The sequence below is a fragment of the Mercenaria mercenaria genome, chromosome 10, assembly GCF_021730395.1.
Source record: "Mercenaria mercenaria strain notata chromosome 10, MADL_Memer_1, whole genome shotgun sequence".
Classification (NCBI taxonomy): Eukaryota; Metazoa; Mollusca; class Bivalvia; order Venerida; family Veneridae; genus Mercenaria; species Mercenaria mercenaria.
The window spans coordinates 56,151,617-56,170,987 of NC_069370.1; the positions used below are offsets into that span (position 1 = coordinate 56,151,617).

A 19,371-nucleotide genomic window follows, 5' to 3' on the forward strand; every position below is an offset into this window, starting at 1 on the left:
ATGATACTGGTCGCGTTGTTCCAGTTACAATTCTTGCGGCTTCGTTTTGTGGTTTTTCAAGGTTATCTTTTTCAAAATTTGTACAATTATCCCATACGACAGCTGCATATTCTAACCATGGCCGGAGAAACGATATATAACTTTGATTCAAAGATTTCCTGCACAATGAAAATTTCAGTTTGCGCATAATACCTAAACATTTTTGAAGCGGACAGTAAAATATTTTCAATGTGTTTATGCCATTTACCATTGCTACTTAAGGTCACACCAAGATGTTTGTGATCACTAACAAATTTAACTGGTATATTATCAAAAGTAGGATTAACATTGTGTGGCATTACGTTTGAAAAAAGAATTGCCTCTGTTTTATTTGGATTAAAATCTACAAGCCACTGATGACAAGCCATTGAGACACAATTAACAGGTCATGGTTTAAAAAACCTTCTAAGTCTGCAATATTAGCCAAAGATGTATTGTCAGCAAATAGACGGGAAATACTCAATAAATTGTCAACAATATCATTTACATAAATGAGAAATAACAAGGGACCTAACACTGACCCCTGTGGAACTCCAGCCATCACGGTCTTGAAATCTGATTGAGACGTCCCTACAAAGACATTCTGACAACGAATTGATAAATAATTTTCTATCCAGTTAAAACATTACCGATGATTCCATTTTCTTGTAATTTAAATAATAAACCTTTGTTCCAGACACGGTCGAATGCCTTAGAAATATCACAAAATACTATGCAAGTATTCGTTTTCGAGTCTAGTGATTGGGTAATTTGATGATATATGTCGATTAATTGATAAACTGATGAATGACCTTTCAAAAAAACCTGACTGATACGAATAAAGAAGCTTATTTTCGTGGAGATAATTGTATACGTATTTATACAACGTTCTTTCCATGAATTTACCTACACAACTTAAGAGAGAGATAGGTCTATAATTGCTAACCGAATGAATATCGTTTTTCTTAAAGAGTGGCATTACCATGGCTTTTTTCCAAATGTTGGGAAAAATACCTTTGTTTAAAGACCTATTAAAGAGTAAACATAAAGGTTTGGCTATCGAATATTACTTAATCTCTGCAGACTTAGTAAGTCTACTCCCTTGAAACAAATTAGTGTAGTAAAACACTGCAACAGAGTTTAAAACCGGTTGAATGAACACGCACATGGTGCAAAGTTACAGAACTGAAGCCAATAGCAGTAATAAGATACATTTTGCGTGTACGTGTTCGGTTTAATTAACACCCTTTTCAACAAGTTTCAGTTAGTCTACGTGTAGAAGTGAATACAATGTCAAACTGCTGCCTTACTGGAATATCACGCCGGAAACACGTGGCATAATGTCCAACCTAGTCACATAATACTTACATTGCGCTGGGCAATCCTTGAACGAACTATTTTTGTAATGCTGAGTGCCAAGCGAGGAAGCTACAAGTACCATTTTCCAAGTCCTTGGTATGACACGGCAAAGGAGCGAAACCAAGACCTCCCGCACTTGAAGCGGGCGTTCTACCATTATACTACAGAGGCGGTATATGTGAAAATCAAGGATGAATATCTAGCAGGTAAAGTCATATCCCAAAAATGCAACCTCCTCAAAGTGCAACCCACAGCACGCGAACATACACAAGACGAGCACACATAGACAAGCACACGCACAAAGAGCAAACACATGATGACAAAACGAACTTATAAGGAACACAGTAGGGCACCACATTGGAACGGTCATCGGTTAAACCATCACAGGGGAGCTTAAACAGGTTAAGTCACAGAAATGTTCATTTAGATAGAATCGCACACGCTTATTCTTAGAGGCTTTGAAGAAGGCAGAGGCACAAGAGAAAGACCATTAAGATTGACTGACTACAAAATATGAGGCGTGTCTAGAAAACGTGACATTACAACTTCTTTCAGTAAAATCGTGAATACCATAGAATAATTTCAGTGACACGGAATCTTAGGAAGTTTGTTTATAGCATCTGCATTAAAAACGCACTATCAAATATTATAATCATATCGTTAATCGTGATAAAAAAAATCAGATACAATATTTGTGACGGTAGTCATTGGTAAATACATGTTAATACGTTCATTCAAGTTCTTAATATGACTTCACTAGTGAAACTGTTATCTTCCATCACCAAATCTTTCGCTTATACAAATAAAACATGCATGAAATTTAATGAATGAATTTGCAACTTTTAATTATCAGTCATATGATAAATTTGTCTACATGAAATAACGACGCTTTTCTCCAGCTATTTAGTTAAAATTAAATACCTCAACTATACCAGAAGAAAATGCGACAAGTCGTTAAAACATTAACCAACTTGCCTTTTTTCTGCATTAAGAAGATATTCATGTAAGACATTCAAGTTAGATACAAAGCAAAGTAAATATACAGTATTTTCAATACCTGTCTCAGCCAATATTCGAGATTAAGTTCTAGTACAGAGCGTAGGCTTGGCTATGGTGTCATTTTAGGGCATTCTTGTTGGTTTCATAGTGTTATACTTTACATGGTAAGATAATTATATATTTTTACTGTATTTTATTACTCATCATGAATTATTTCAACTCGTGTATTTGCTTGAGATATAGTTATAAGGTCGAGTGAAAATGAAGTTTTCCTATCAGAAACTGAAAGTTTGTACCGATATATGTTAGGACGAACAGCTGAACAAGTTAAAAGAGATTATGAAATTCCTAATGTTTTAATCGAGAGTTGTCGTATTCTACAAGATGTGGCGTATATGTACATTATTTTAACTGTAGAATCATCAGGGAAGAATCCTGTACACATCACAGAATTTGCAGATGGTTGAATATGGGTGTATATTGCTACTGAGCGCCTTTTTATATCTGATTGTTTTGTCCTGTTAACCAAATCAGTTACCCATGTTACAAATCAATTTGTTATAGATCAAGTGTCAAGATTGAGTCTATCCATTGTAGATATTTAAATAATATCACGCATGGCAGATTCGCACCAGCATTTGATTTTTATACCCCCAGCATCTACTGATGCGGGAGGCATATAGTGATTGTCCTGTCCGTCCGTCCGTCCGTCCTTTCGTTCGTCCGTCCATACGAGATTAACTAAATGGGACAGTTTCGTCTAGCATCAATACCCCTAACTAGAATGACTTGATACTAATGCAGATGTAACCTGTGACCATTCCTCATCTTCAGACATCACCTGACCTCAGTTTGACCTTGACCTTGACCTCATTTTGGACTTAGATTGCTTTATATGGGCCATCTCTTGGTTAACCAAATGGGACCGTTTCGTCTAGCATCGATACCCCTTACAAGAATGAATTGATACTAATACAGATGTAAACTGTGACCATTCCTCATCTTCAAACATCACCTGACCTCAGTTTGACCTTGACATTGACCTCGTTTTGGACTTAGGTGCAAAATCTATCGACAAGGATGCCACTGGGGGCATCAAGCGTTTAATGAACGCAGCTCCTTGTTTTTATTGTTTTTGTTTAGTTTTTAGGTTTAGCGCCGCTTTCAACAGTGTAATGGCAGGAAGTTAGTTAACCTAATCAGTGTTCCTGGACTCAGTAAGTTACTGATATTTTCTCTACATAAATCAGAAGTGAAGGACGAATGATATTAGGCACAATCGTCACGGAGAACACACGCTTCACCAAGGAATGGAACTCACGATCCTGCTCTAAGCGAGTGGGTCTGGAGTTGATATTTATAATTCTCTGGCATTTTTTATTATGTTGTTATTCATAATTTTATTTATAATATAATTTATTTTCAACGACACGGCGCACCAAAAATCAGGTCAGGTTATGTGGCGCTTTACAGGACTTAAAGTAAGGTTTCATATCTCATTATATTGAAATAAAAATATGAGGTACCTTCTGGAATCACACAGATAAAACAAAACCAAGTGTTGAGACCCGATTAGTCGCCCCTTAGCATGCAAAGATAAGACAATGGTTTCAACTCTTTTCATACACAAGTTGTCACATAACCACATGAGACGTATCATTTTGTATCGTTATGTCGCAGTCCTAAATCACACCTGGCTAATAGGTTTGGTCCTGCTCATATCAGTTCGAGACTCGGTACCAGAGATAAAAGGGTCTGGAAATATACAAATATGCGCCTTTATATATCTATCTTATTGTCAGCGATGATGCCTGCGCCATCAGTGCATATGCATAGAAATCACAAAACCGATGAAGGGCAAAATATAGATTAATGAATTAACACCAAAGGCAACCATCTGCAGACCAACTTAACTCAAATAAGGCAACCCTCTAAATTAGCTGGAAATACACAAATATCCGCCTATGTAAATATTTAACTGTAAGCGACAAAAACTGTTGCCGGTGTAATGAAGTATTTCGACCCCCATAGAATAACGACCCCCCGGTCATTATTCTATAGAAAATGTGACTCCTTTCCTGTAAAATATTGACTCCCCTTATAAAAATCTGACTCCCTTTGAAAACTCTATAGAATAACGACCCCCGGTCATTATTCTATAGAAAAACTGACCCCTCGAAGTAAAATACTGACTCCCTAAAGATGACTCCCTTCGAATCTCATAGAATAATGAGCCCGGTTATTTTTCTAAAGAAAAAGTGACTCCTTCCATGTAAAATACTCACTGCCGAAATTACTACATTCGAACTTTCATACAATATCGATTCCCGGACATTATTCTATTTAAAAATGTTACTCTTTCCGTGTAAAACACCGGCTCCTAAAAAGACTTTCGACGACAATATCTATTAAAAAGTGATCCCCACCAAACCTAACGGACAATTTTACTAGATCTACAACTCTAATATCCTCCATTGCCAATAGTTAACATTTTGATTGTACTACTACTACTGGTGCCGCTACTTCTATTGCTATTACTACATGTACTTCTTCTTCTACTACTACTACTACTACTACTACTACTACTACTACTACTTCTACTACTACTACTACAACTGCTATTACTGATACTACTATACCTGCTTCCACTAATACGTCTTGTACATCTACCTCTTCTTCTCCTGCTGTTGTTGTTGCTGTCACTTATTCCTCTGCTGCTGCTGCTGCTGCTGCTGCTGCTGCTACTGCAACTGCCACTACTACTACTACTACTACTACTACTACTACTACTACTTTCTATTGTTGCCGCTACCGTACTTTACTGCCACTGCTAAGTATTGCAACTTCTATTAATACTAAGTTCTATGCTAGCAGTTTCTTGTGCAGTTTTCTTCTGAAGAATTACTTCATACCGAAGTTTGCAGGGATTATTGACACTGGTGTGTTTTGTGAACGTATTGTAAATTGTTATTTTCCTGAAAAAAATGTATACACCAAGATACAGCGTCTAGAAATAGAATCCATTTTCCCGTTGCGGAATGCTCTGATTTCTGTATCTGGGGCTAATGGTCAAACGGAAGGACGGACGGACGGACAAGGGCAAATCTATATGCCCCACTCCCCCGAGTGGGGGCATAAAATGCAGCAATTAGGCCTTAGATACATGAGTTATCACTAAATTTGACCAAATGACCGGGGGTCGTTTTTTACGGGAGTCAATATTCTTCGTGAGGTTCAGTTTACTTCACGTGGGGGAGTCATAGTACTATGATCTGGAGGTCATAATACTATGACCGGGGGGTCACTTTTTCTATAGAATAATGACCGGGGGTCATTATTCTATGGGAGTCGAAATACTTCATTACACCGGCGCCATTAATTTCTCATTCCAAGTGCACATGCGTTGAGCAACAATTAGAAGAAAGGCCCATCCGTGTGTTAGTGAATCATGATTAAGAAAGGTTTATATGAGGTTTACTGGATGAAGAACAATCATTATCATGATTAAATACGATAACAAGGCTACGGAAGACGATTGCAGACACAATACAAGAATACGACTACGGAGAACATTACGGGACATACATAACATAAACATATAAAGAACACAAACTACGGGCAATGTAAACTTGACCCTGTAACATCCCACCCTCCCTCGCTCACAGGAAATGTCGTCTCGCTATTTCTGATAGCTGATTCACCGCTAGGCATAAGTTTAATATACTTTCATCATGTACAACCAATATATCCGCTAAATTCGAATCCAGTTATTAGTTTAAAATCTATCTGTGTTACTACAGCTATCATTTTTACAGACTAAAATCAAATCGTCAAGACAGGTTATGTTCATATATGAACATCGGGCATAAAAAACTCATAAGTCTAGTATTTCTGATAAAATCAAAATATGATACAATCAGAAAAAAATATTGATGCACTCTAAAGATTAACAATGCATTTCACAGATAGCACTTAAATCTGTGAATCAAACGTTAAAAATATGTTTGCGCAATCATAAATGGAATCTTAAAATATCCATATGTACATCATGAGGATCTTCTCACTACTAGCCACCAAAATTACATTTGATAATAGCACTTCACCTAAAAAACTACATCAGATCTGTCAAAGTGATAAAATTTTATCTGTACAACTTGAAGGTCTATTTGTATAATTGATCTCAATTGCTTACTATTACACATACTGTGTATAGTGTACTGCACAAGTTATCTTTAAGTCACCTGTAAAACAATATAATTCTGAACCTGTAATAAGGTTACTAACTTTGCTATAACCTTAATGCTTATCATACAAGTTAAAACAACTGTACATATAAAGCTGTACTTCAGTCTAAAACAACACTGTCAAACACATCGTAAATATTTAACTAGGTGACCTAATCTGTACATTTTGGCGGGACTTGGTCAGGTTTATGACGTTTGAAATGTTATGTACCTCTTGAATCCGAGGACGAATTTCCAATTTGTGGGGGTGTATGTCACGGTGCGGATTTGGTCATGTTAGGGAAGAATAATTGAGCCGCACCATGAGAAAACCAACATAGTGCATTTGCGACCAGCATGGATCCAAACCAGCTTGCGCATCCGCGCTGTCTGGTCAGGATCCATGCTGTCCGCTTTCAAAGCCTATTGCAATTAGAGAAACCATTAGCGAACAGCATGGATCCGCGCAGTCTGGTCTGGATCCATGCTGGTCGCAAAAGCACTATGTTGGTTTTCTCATGGTGCGGCTCAATATTATGTGTAACGCAGCTTGTTAGCTCAGTCGGTAGAGCTAATTTTTGCTAATTCGTGGCCACGAAATATAAGTAAGAAAAAAAAAACGAAATACTCTTTTATATTTCGCGGTCACGAATTAGCAAATGTCGTTGTTGTTTTTTTTTTTCTTAGTTAAATTTCGTGGCCACGAATTAGCAAAAAACCGTTTTTTGTTTTTTTTTCTTAGTTATATTTCGTGGCCACGAATTAGCAAAAATTGTTGTTTTTTTTTTTTTTTTTTTTTTTTTTGTTAGTTATATTTCGTGGCCACGAATTAAGAAATTGCTTTTTTTCTTAGTTATATCTCGTGGCCACAACATAACATTTTTTTTTTGTTTTTCGTTGTTTTTTTCTTAGTTATATCTCGTGGCCATGACATAAATTAAAATAAAATAAAAGACATAAATTAGATTAAAATAAAAGAATCCTATGTCCCCTCCATGATTCCGTACATTATCCATGTTCAAAATATTTTCCTTTTTAGCTCGTCTGATTTTTGCCGGGGTATTGTCGTCCCTTGATCGTCGGCGTCGGCGTTGGTTATTTTTTATTGTTTAAGTCCACCTTTCTCAAAGACTTTAAGAGTCACAGCTTATCATCATGTAGGCCAAGAACCATAATTTCCTTGGTTAAGGTTTTTGTTTAGGTCCACTTTTTCCCAAAAACTATAACAGCTACAGTTTTGATACTTTGTACGTTTCTTTATCATCATTAGATTAGGAAGTAGACCAAGAACCATAACTCTAACCTGAATTTTGACAGAATTATGGTCCTTTTGGTACTTAAAGAATCATTATTGTTTGGTTGTTTTTTGTTTAAGTTCACTTTTCTTGAATACTTCTGAGTACTTGCACTTGCAGACGAGCGATGGCACCCAAAGGCGGTGCTCCTGTTATCTTAAGTATCTCTTCGAAATGAGACAGCTTACATTTTGGAAATAATCTGTTTTTTAACCCTTAGCATGCTAGATAAATTGTCGTCTGCTGGAAATGTCGTCTGCTAAAATTGTAAAGTTCATTCAATTTGCTCCAAAATTGTAAGAAATATTGTCAGAGTAGCAAACAGCTTGGAACCTGATCAGACGCCGATTTAATCGGCGTCTGATCTGGTTCCAAGCTGTTTGCAAAGGCTGTTAAATTCGCTTGCAGCAGGCTAAGGGTTAAGGGAAATGTTATTCATGTTATGCGTACTTTCCTTCTTCAGAAGACTAAACTTTTTGATTAAAAAAAAACCCATCATTCATTAGAGCACAAATTCGCGTTTAGTATTATCATTATGATCTGATAAAAACATGGGCGTTGAATAGGATGGCTTTTTACCGGCGAAATATCATACAGGAACTGGTTGACACCTTCTGTATGATTCACATTTTCAAATAAGATCAGCATATTAAGTAAGTAAAAAGTCATATTTATATATACTTATTTTGAAAGAGTATTTTAAATGATTGACATGGTTTGTTAATATTATTTTTTATCATTTAACCTCGCCTATTTTGTGCAAATAAACAAGATCTGCATTAATTCGTCTTCATCAAAACATGCATTTTTTGTTTCGTTAGGTATTTATTGCCTGTCATACTCTAAATGACATTGAATCAGTTTCAGAATGAATTTCTCTTAACTTAGTTTGCTTTACGTCACAATCAACACATTTCCTTCTCTTAGAAAATAGTGTCTGGGTTACACAATATAATGGCTTTAATCAGTAAACTCAGTGTATAAAGTAACAATAGGGGTGACAGTCCATATTGTAGTCATAAGTTGTGATACAGCTAAATTTTAACAACGATTTTTTAGCTTGTCATCACAGTTTAAAATAGTATTTGGAACTATTTAAGGAGTGTTCATGTCAAACAAATATGGGTGACATTTTATGTGCAATCATATATTGATTTGTCCTTTTGTGAATTTTATATACATTTTTCTAATTGACAATTAATAAATAATAAAAGTCATTGAAGTATATCATATAAAACTTTATTTTATATATATATATAAATTTATAGTTCAAGCTTGATTGAAAAAATATTTTAAAGCTTTTAGCAAACTGTCTCATCAATTTTACAGCAGCTCTGTAGAATATATCAAATTATCTTACATGAAGTTTTGTTATTGATATTCTTTAAAGATATTTTTCAAGAAGTTTCCTAAAATTAACGCATCATTTGTAAGTTATTGTTATGTTACGTTTAATATATTTGTTACTTCAAATTAGTTCATAGATTACTGAAACCGTAAACTAAGTAATAGATCAGAAATAATAATGCAACAAGTGTTTCAAACATGAATCAAAATGCCCGTATTAAAACTTCGAACGATATCAGCAGCTTTACAGGGAAAATAAATGTTCTCCATTCGAGAACATAAAGCAGGCTACTTCGCACATTTTTTAAGGAATGGGAACGATAGCTTTTGTAAGCATTCGATATGTTTTTATGTAAAACTGTACTTTAATAAAGGAAAAGTGTTGTTCTTAAGGTAATTCCGTCTGCTAGGATCTCTTAAATCATTTAAAGAGGTGAAATAATTGTCCAAATTGACTTTAATATGAGAAAGTTATCAGCATTTAAATATTTGATCAAAATGGCAGCCATTTTGTTTCCATGGCAACAATAAAACAAAATGGCGGATTTATTAAAGTTCTAGATACATATTTGAACAGTATTTACTTATTTCTGTAAAATAGCCTAATATCTCTACTTCTGACAGCTATAATGAAAGAAATTACTATGTTTTACATCTAACATTCAAGAAACATATGAAATTAATCTATTTTAAACGTTATTTGCTAAATGAATAATTTAGAAGTGTGTAAATGACGTCATAAACACACTAAAATGGCTGCCCCCATGATCAGCAATTTTATTAAATTTCAAACTGCCATGTCTTTTTCAATAGTGGTCCGATTTTAAAAATTCTTTCAGCGTTATGAAAGACTTGAGGATGGCTTTCATTTAAAATTCTCTTATTATCAGGCATTCCTTGCCCATGTGAATATGACTGCCCAATAACGAAATAGCTATGTTAAAAAGGACATATCTTTTTTTTACAGCAAATGTGTTTTGTCGTGTGATTACAACACTTTTCAACACAATTATATACTAAGAACACTTAATAAATTTTGCTTTACCGCACTCTGTGTTAAATAACCATGATATTTATTTCAGTCAAAATTTCCATGTTTTCAATGTTCTTTAATTGTGCATGAGTTTTTATACCAATTAAAAACCTTTACAGTATATAAATATTACAGTCGGATTTTCCCACGTATTAAATACCAAGTCTAGTTTACACAAATAAACTTTTGTACATGCAGTTTCAAAATTTTCCGAGAAATCGGTGTGTATAGATAAATAGTAATAGACGAATATATACAGGCAAATAGGAGTGATACCAATATATCTACGTTTTAAGTTCATGGGACGACATACTATTGTTACAAATACAATCCAGATAAAAGAATACTTTGAATAGATCTAATGGCGGATTCAAATAGTTCTCAGTTTGCTCTATAGAGCTATTTTGCTGAAATCACATGACAGACCTATGCTTGACATATAAGTAGCATTTTCACAATGGCTGATTTTGCAGTGTGTGTGTTTGACTGAAAATATTTTTCTTGCATAAGACATGACCTCCACTTTTCATTTGATTTTTATTCAGCACTGACCGTGACTATTCTTCAGGACAATGTAGGTAACAGACATTTAAGATGGGCCCTGATGTGTGCTGCAGCCAATCTTATACAGAACAAAGAAGAACAGCTATTTAGTGTGTTGTAGCCTTTACATAAAACGGAGAGACATGTGACTGTGAAGTAGGTACGTGCAGATTGTAGGACACCAATATTTACTGGGAATTTTGGCATTTAAATGAACTGGGTTATCACCAAGTCTACAAACACACAGGTAGTTTATTTTTCTTTTATCTGGTGTCGGTAGATTTTTATTTGTGTCACTGGCTGATCTAGTACTCTGCTGCTGTAATCAGTTAAATTGGTAAATTTGAACAGATTATATCAATAAACACTACAAATACATGTTCATGTATTTCTTAATTCCATAACAATGTATGAAGAAAATTAAAGTAGTAATGATATTGTATATCGAAAAGAAAATATTTCTAAAAACTAAGACTTCAGTTTGACATAAGATACTGATTACATCTAAAAAGATTTTAACTGCTAGAAGTACAGTCCTTAATCCGCAAACTAATGATTAGTCTGGATCTCATCCTGTACTTTAAAAAATGAAAGGGGAAAAAACATTATCGTCAATAAATCATACAGCAATGAAGGCATCATTTTGGATATATTAAAATATATTATGTCCAGATTTCATATTTGAACAAAAAAATGCACAAATGCCTGCACAGTTTAAACTTAGTCATAAAACGCATGCAAGCAAACTAATAGCAAACTTGGTTTGAATTACTCCGTTAATTAGGGAGCCTGCGTACTTGTATTAAGAGTACATCATGTTCGGCTTTAATACTACAAAAAAATTTAATGTTTCTGTGAGTGTGGTCCCCAAAATATACGATTTTTTATTAATAAGCATAAACGGGGACTTTATTCAGAAAATATTAAACAGCAAACACAAACAGTGAAATAGATAGGCGGGTTCAAGCGAGCGTGCCTATCTGTAAATTATAGTACATATATCAACCATCATTTGTTCACTTATCTCTATATCTAATACCAATAAAAGAGTTGTTAAATTGAGTTTAAAAGGGTTTGACAATTCAGGATGATGGGTATTTTATGCACAAAATTATATTGCATTATATCATTTTAAAACATATTAATCGTATAAAGTCAGCTTTTTGTAAAGTAGCGTAAACTAGACATGCAATTGAATACAAGTAATCTGATAAAATATGAGACAAAAACTGTTATAAAGGTAATATATAGTGTATAACAAAATCGTAAGGAAATGTAGAAAGCGACCAAACAATTTTTGACAGGGTCTGTTCATGAGAGGTAATTATATGTGCATAAGCCCTCACGCCGCATAGCACGGAATGAATTCTTATAACCCCTAACATAATTATAATGGAAAAGTAACTTGGCCTGCAATGTTGTATTCGGCTGGAGTTGATTTTACCAGGCCTGGAACCAGCCTTTTTGTTTTGCTTATCTGATATATCCTCGTAACACACGAGCATTACATATTATAACTGTTTTATCGCATAGTTTTATCATTAAAATTTATATATTATTTTCATTTAAATTTGTTTATTATTATTTTTACTCTTTTGATTCCCTTTCTGCGCCTCGCTGACTGAAACACTAAAACTTCTGTTTTAGAAAATGTGTTCCCCAGATAAAAGTATCCAACAGATTTCTGCATTGGTTTTAAATCTTTGCATTTCATTGGCCAAACATATTGTAAAACTTATTGTTTTGTTTGTAAAAAAAAATCAAAGAAAAAGAAACATTTGAGAAATCTCAGAATTTCATACATTTCATGTATTTCTGAATATGGCAATAACTATCGAGTTTTTGAAATATTCTAGTTTATTTATTCTTTTACTTTATAAATGCAAGTGTCTGTGATAATTCTTTCTCTGTGAACTGTAAATTGGAGCTAAAAATCATCTTTTCTTTGAAAGAAAAAAATTATACTCCCTGGATAGGACCTCAATAGAGAAAAAGTGTTGCGATATATATCGGAACAGTTTTACTGTGCTGATATATATCGCAACAGTTTTTTTTCTAATGAAACTCTATAGAGATTTCTGTGTTGATATATATCGTAACAGTTTTGTAAAATATCAGCACAGATTTTGTAGTATTAATGTGCGTTACCATGTTTAACATACTGCAAAGATCAAAGGAAAACTGCCGCACTATGCGATAATGTTTTTTACTATCATACATGGCCATAATATTCCCTTTTTTAAGTACAGGGCCGGCTATTTGAAACACATCACTTATTTGATATTCAGTGACTTATTTGTGAGGTTCGCTGACTACACAGCGATTGTTTGGTATTCGTGACTTATTTGTGAGGTTCGCTGACTTCACAGCGCTTGTTTGGTATTCAGTGGCTAAGTGGTGAGGTTCGCTGACTTCACAGCGCTTGTTCGGTATTCAGTGGCTAAGTGGTGAGGTTCGCTGACTTCACAGCGCTTGTTTGGTATTCAGTGGCTAAGTGGTGTGGTTCGCTGACTTCACAGCGCTTGTTTGGTATTCAGTGGCTAAGTGGCGAGGTTCGCTGACTTCACAGCGCTTGTTTGGTATTCAGTGGCTAAGTGGCGGGGGGGGGGGGGGGTTCGCTGACTTCACAACCCTTGTTTGGTATTCAGTGGCTAAGTGGTGGGGTTCGTTGACTTCACAGCGCTTGTTTGGTATTCAGTGGCTAAGTGGTGGGGTTTGCTGACTTCACAGCGCTTGTTTGGTATTCAGTGGCTAAGTGGTGGGGTTTGCTGACTTCACAGCGCTTGTTTGGTATTCAGTGGCTAAGTGGTTGGGTTTGCTGACTTCACAGCGCTTGTTTGGTATTCAGGGGCTAAGTGGTGGGGTTCGCTGACTTCACAGCGCTTGTTTGGTATTCAGTGGCTAAGTGGTGGGGTTCGCAGACTTCTAAGCGCTTATTTGGTATTCAGTGGCTAAGTGGTGGGGTTTGGGGTTTGCTGACTTCACAGCGCTTGTTTGGTATTCAGTGGCTAAGTGGTGGGATTTGCTGACTTCTCAGCGCTTGTTTGGTATTCAGTGGCTAAGTGATGGGATTCGCTGACTTCACGGCGCTTGTTTTGTATTCAGTGGCTAAGTGGTGGGGTTTGCTGACTTCACGGCGCTTGTTTGGTATTCAGTGGCTAAGTGGTGTGGTTCGCTGACTTCACAGCGCTTGTTTGGTATTCAGTGGCTAAGTGGTGGGGTTTGCTGACTTCACAGCGCTTGTTTGGTATTCAGTGGCTAAGTGGTGAGGTTCGCTGACTTCGAATTATTTGCCCGTAACAGACTTGGGTTCAAAACCTAGCTTTGGCATACGGTTGGTCGGTTGGTCGGTTGCTCTACCCTGTTACTCGCTAGTGCCTAAAACTATGCTTGGAGGAGCACTCGGGGTCTTCCACCGGTACCAAAAGCTGGAAAAGTCGCCATATGAGCTCATTTTTGTCGGTGTTAAACCCAACAAGTACAAAATCAAGAAACAGTTGTTTCCAAGTTTTATTATTAAATTCTCAGTATGTACAAAGCATAAACATGAGATTCACATTCTAATAAATAACAATAATAATAAAGACACATGATCAATAGAGGACAACTCTTATTCAAAAAAGTGAAGGAATCATAATTGGGGTTGTGTTCAAAATCAATACAATAATTTATTACACATCATATCAAATTTAGTAATTAAGATCCAACATTTGGTTCTAATTTTAGTGCCTCGTTACCTATTGAACATTGCCTTTTCCCCTTAAACTGTGTCATTTTTATGACATATAACTGTTCAGAAAATATATTTTTCTGACGATTAATGTTAACCGGATTGATTGTAAATAATGTTGATCTCCATATATTTCAGTCAAATCTTGTCTCGCCCAAGCAAAGATTTATTGCCATTCAACAGCATGGCGATGCAAAGACTTTATGATGTGATGCCTCATAGAAATGATAATTTTATGAGATAATCCTTAATATATCAAGGCTGAATTCTAGAAATATACAGATCTGATACAAAGTAAAGTTTCATATTCTACTAATGTAAATTTTATCACCAGAAAACGTACGTCTCTAGAAGTAGTTTACATACTAAATGCAAAATTATCATCCTTTTTCTGTTGACTATTCAAACGTTACGATAGAGAAATAACTGAGTCTTTACATCTGCTGTTCTCTAGCTTGGACATTTTCTCCACAGTGTTTTACACTGTTTTCAATGTTGACAATAGTATGAGAACAACTGCTGAGATTAAAAGATGGTTATTTTGTCTTTATTCTTTAAGTATGCATCTGCAACGAAAAATTACCCTCATGAATCACTGTGTGTCTAAAAGAAAAACTGCCCATTAGAGCAATTACCAGCCTATTCAATAAACAGGATTTTATGATGTTACACTGTTTTTGTTATTTGATTCATTTTACCCTTGAACATGTAGTAATCATTATTCGTTACAATTTTCTCTGTCTTTGACCAAATACGAGTAGTTGTTTTGACAATAGGTTCCTTGACGATGAAGACTGCAAACTTGCACTACACAGGCACTGCCTATGGATCATGTTGTAATTAGATTTTTATTTTATTTACATTCTACACAAGTCCCACAATAATGGGAAACATCAGCATAGCACACAATATAACATCATGATAAAACATCACGTGTAACAATGGAAAACGGCTACTTAATTGTAGTTAATTAACAAGTATAATGTGTAGCCTTTGTGTTTTATACAGAATTAATATAATCATTTGAACAACATATCTATTTACAAGAAGAAAAAGAAAAAAGAGGAGAGATATGACAGGAGGCCCAAGGGGGCTGATACGCTCACCTGTTTGACCTAATTATAACATACATGTATATACTGTATGTACTACAAAAAAAAGTATATACGTCAGACATAGGCGATCACAACAATTTCTGTACATTTGTGTATATGCAGTGTGTGAGAGTGTTGCAAAGCTTAAGTATAGTGTTTTCAAATATTGTGTCATTAGTTAATTTGTTTTGAAATAATCCATGATTTTCTCACAGAATAAGCTTAGCTTTTTAAGTGAAATTACATTTTCGCTTGATACTAAATTAACAAATTTGAACATACTTGGACGTATTCTTATATGTCTCTCAATGTATTTAACTCTGTAGTTTTCAAATATTGGGCACAAAAACAGGTAGTGATATTCATCTCCTAATTCTCTGCAGTTTGTACATACACGTTCGTTAACGGGTAAATTTTGCCACCGACCTGTTTCAATAGGAAGTCTATGGTTTCTCGTTAGAAAAGATATTATTTTTTTACACTGATTTAAGGGCAACTTGTCAATTGATATAGAACGTTTAAAATAGGTCTTTATATATTTGTAAATATTTGTGCTAGACGTTTGGTTTATTTCAGCCTGCCAGGTCTGAATAAAAATATCTTTTAATTTTTGGTATGTTGCTGTCTTAAGCCATTTGCTACTATTAAAACTTTGACTATACCACACCCCAGAAAAACCTGCCTCACAAAGATATTGTTTAATGTTTTCAAGCCATTGGCACTTTATTTTATTTTCTGATTGTAGCTCTAATAGTACTGTGTAAATTTTGGAAGCGAGTTTAGTGTTATCGCTGCTATTAATATTATCAATAATTCTTGCCCAATAAGTAATAACTCTGTTATGTATATCAATTTTTAGCGGAAGCACCCCAGTCTCACCATAAATCATATAAGATGGTGTGGACTTTTTAAAGTTAAAGATGTATTTGTAGTACTTGAGTTGCACCTTTTCGAGAACATCCGTGTTACCATAGCCCCAAATTTCGCTTCCGTAGAGTAAAATAGGTTTTATGGTTTTTTCAAACAATTCTATCTGCAAGTCGAATGGTAAGGCGAGTGATTTCACCTTTTTCAACAATGCAAACGTGGCTTTATTAGCTTGTTCAGCAATATGGATTTTTGACTTGTAAAAAGAACCACTTTTACTAAAAAATAAACCTAGGTATTTGTAGTTATCAACCGTTTCTAAGGCATTTGTACCTATAGTAAATACTTTATGTTGCCTTGGTCGGCCTTTACTAAAGACCATAATTTTAGTTTTGGTAGTATTTATGTTCAATTTCCATTCATCACAGTATATTTTAAATTTATCTAGAGCTATTTGCAGGTCAGTCTCACTGTCACTAAAGATAACTGTATCGTCTGCATATAAGAGTATAAAGAGTTTCAAATATAAATGAGTTTCTTCAATTGATGTATTTAAATTTATTCCATTTACACCACTTGCATTCAAATGCTGTTCAAGATCGTTCAAATATATTGAGAAAAGAAAAGGTGACAGATTTTCACCCTGACGTACTCCAATGAGACAATCGAAAAATGAAGAAGATCCCTCTGAAGTTAAGACTTTAGATTTTATATTTTGATACAGACTTTTTATAACGTTCAGACATTTGCCATTTATATTTTCTTTAATAAGTTTTTGCCATAGGCCTACTCTCCAAACTGAGTCAAAAGCTTGTTTGAAATCCACAAAGCAACAAAAAAGTTTTTTCTTGTTCGCCTTAACTATGTCAATGAGACTTTTAAGGATAAAAATATTGTCAACTGTTGAATAACTTTTTCGAAATCCTGCTTGAGTTTCATGTATCAGGTTATTTTTGTCAGCATATTTTGTAAGTCTGTTATTCAAGATACATGTGAAGAGTTTACCAAAACAACTTAACAAAGATATCGGGCGATAATTTTCAGGCGATTCTGGGCTACCTTTGTTTTTATAGATAGGTTTAATATGTCCAATGGTCCAACTTTCTGGAATAATACCGTGATCAAAAACTAGGTTGAATAACTTTTTATATACATGTATCATAGAATGAACTGTATATTTTATATGTTCATTAATAATTTCATCGCAACCTGGTGACTTGTTATTTTTTAATGTTTTAACAGCATCTAGTATTTCTTTTTCTGTTATCGGGACATTTATTTCCTCATTGTTGTTAACGTTAGCAGTTTCTAACATATTTTCGTCGCTACTGTTTTCAGTGTCAATTAAGTTTTCATTTATGGCTTTAGAATATTCATAGAAGTCGCTCAATTTTGCTGTTTTTTCATTTTGAGTAGATTTTCCATTTATAATATTCCAGTATTGCTTAGGGTCAGCGTACTTTAGATTTCGCAATTTATGTATTCTATTTGCATTATAGTCATTTTTTGCTTTTCTTAACGCACATTTATATTGTTTGTTGACTGATTTCAACATATCTTTGAAATATTGTGTTTTATACTTGTTATAAGTTTTCCTTGTTTTGTGATATATGTTTCTTGCATTATGGCATGATCTGTCAAACCATGGGAAATTATTTTCAATTCTGTTATTATTTCTGTATGTATTTGCTCTATTTTGAATTACTCCAAAAGATTGTTTTGAGCAGTCATTAAAAAGTTTTCCAATATCTGATACTATTTCTATTAAAAGGTATGTTATTATCATTATAATTATGTTTGTTATAATTATTCAATGTCGTGTCATTCATTTTCTAAAATTTACCATTATTATTGTATATGTCGTTATTCTTATTGTATTTTCAATATTCTTATTGAAAATGGTAAAAGTCATTATTGCTATTCTATATTTCGTCATTGTTACTGTAGGCCCTATCTGTGATATTGTTATTCAGTGTCGTGTCATTCATATTCTAAGTCTTAACATTATTATTCTATGTGTCGTTATTCTTATTGTATGTGTTTATCGCTTGTTCTTTCTATCGTCCTCTGAAATATTTTCTTGTGTTACAATTATCAAGTGTATCTTATTAATATTCACTGCGGAAACTTATGCGTGTTTCATTATTGAAGTAATTCCACGCGTCACTGTTCCGTTTCAGAATTAATGTGCGTGTTATGCCACAGCAGTTTTTATTACCTTATTTTGATTTTGCAGTGTATGCATAGTTTGCGAGGTTATTAAGAAATGAAATATGTTTTTCGGTGTTCATGCGAAATGAACGACAGAATAGGGTCGGCAAATCCATGAATTGCGCTCGTCGTTCATTTCGCATGAACACCAAAAAAAGTTTCATTTCTTATATTTATATCATATTTCTTTTCCATTTGTAAAGAAGATAAAACTAGAAGTTGCTCTCATTTTGTTGCATTTAACATTAAAATCAGGTTCCCGGCCATTCTGTTCACCGTTCTCCCTAACTATACACGGACGTCGTCAGTATCACTAATATAAGCAGCGTTGACATACCAGTGGCGCTTTCCCTTTTACTGTTCATACGAAATGAACGTCATAATCTTTTAATGGAAAGGAAAAGGGCGAATGTAAATATTAAATATTATTGTATTAGAATGTAATATGTTATAGTTTATTCGTAGACTTAACTTAGACTGACTATCAAAATGAAAATATTGATGGGTTTTTATATTACTTTTATAGCTCAGTCTTTAAAAAGTTCTTGCGATGGTGATCAACTTCACAAAAGGAAAATTTTGGCTGGTAGTGTAACTATTTAGTCCAAAAATCATAATACCACCAGAGAATTTTTTTTAATATAATATTTTC

At 34.4% G+C, this 19,371-nt stretch overlaps 1 protein-coding gene across 1 annotated transcript in view; it reads left to right on the plus strand.

The window, feature by feature from the left end:
- Positions 1 to 10,933: 10,933 nt before the first annotated feature.
- LOC123561493 (uncharacterized) overlaps positions 10,934 to 19,371 on the plus strand; it is a 66,759-nt gene continuing 58,321 nt past the window's right edge. Inside the window, exon 1 of the mRNA XM_045353903.2 lies at positions 10,934 to 10,977. The gene's annotated coding sequence lies outside the window, so the exon portion shown is untranslated. The remainder of the gene's footprint in view (positions 10,978 to 19,371) is intronic.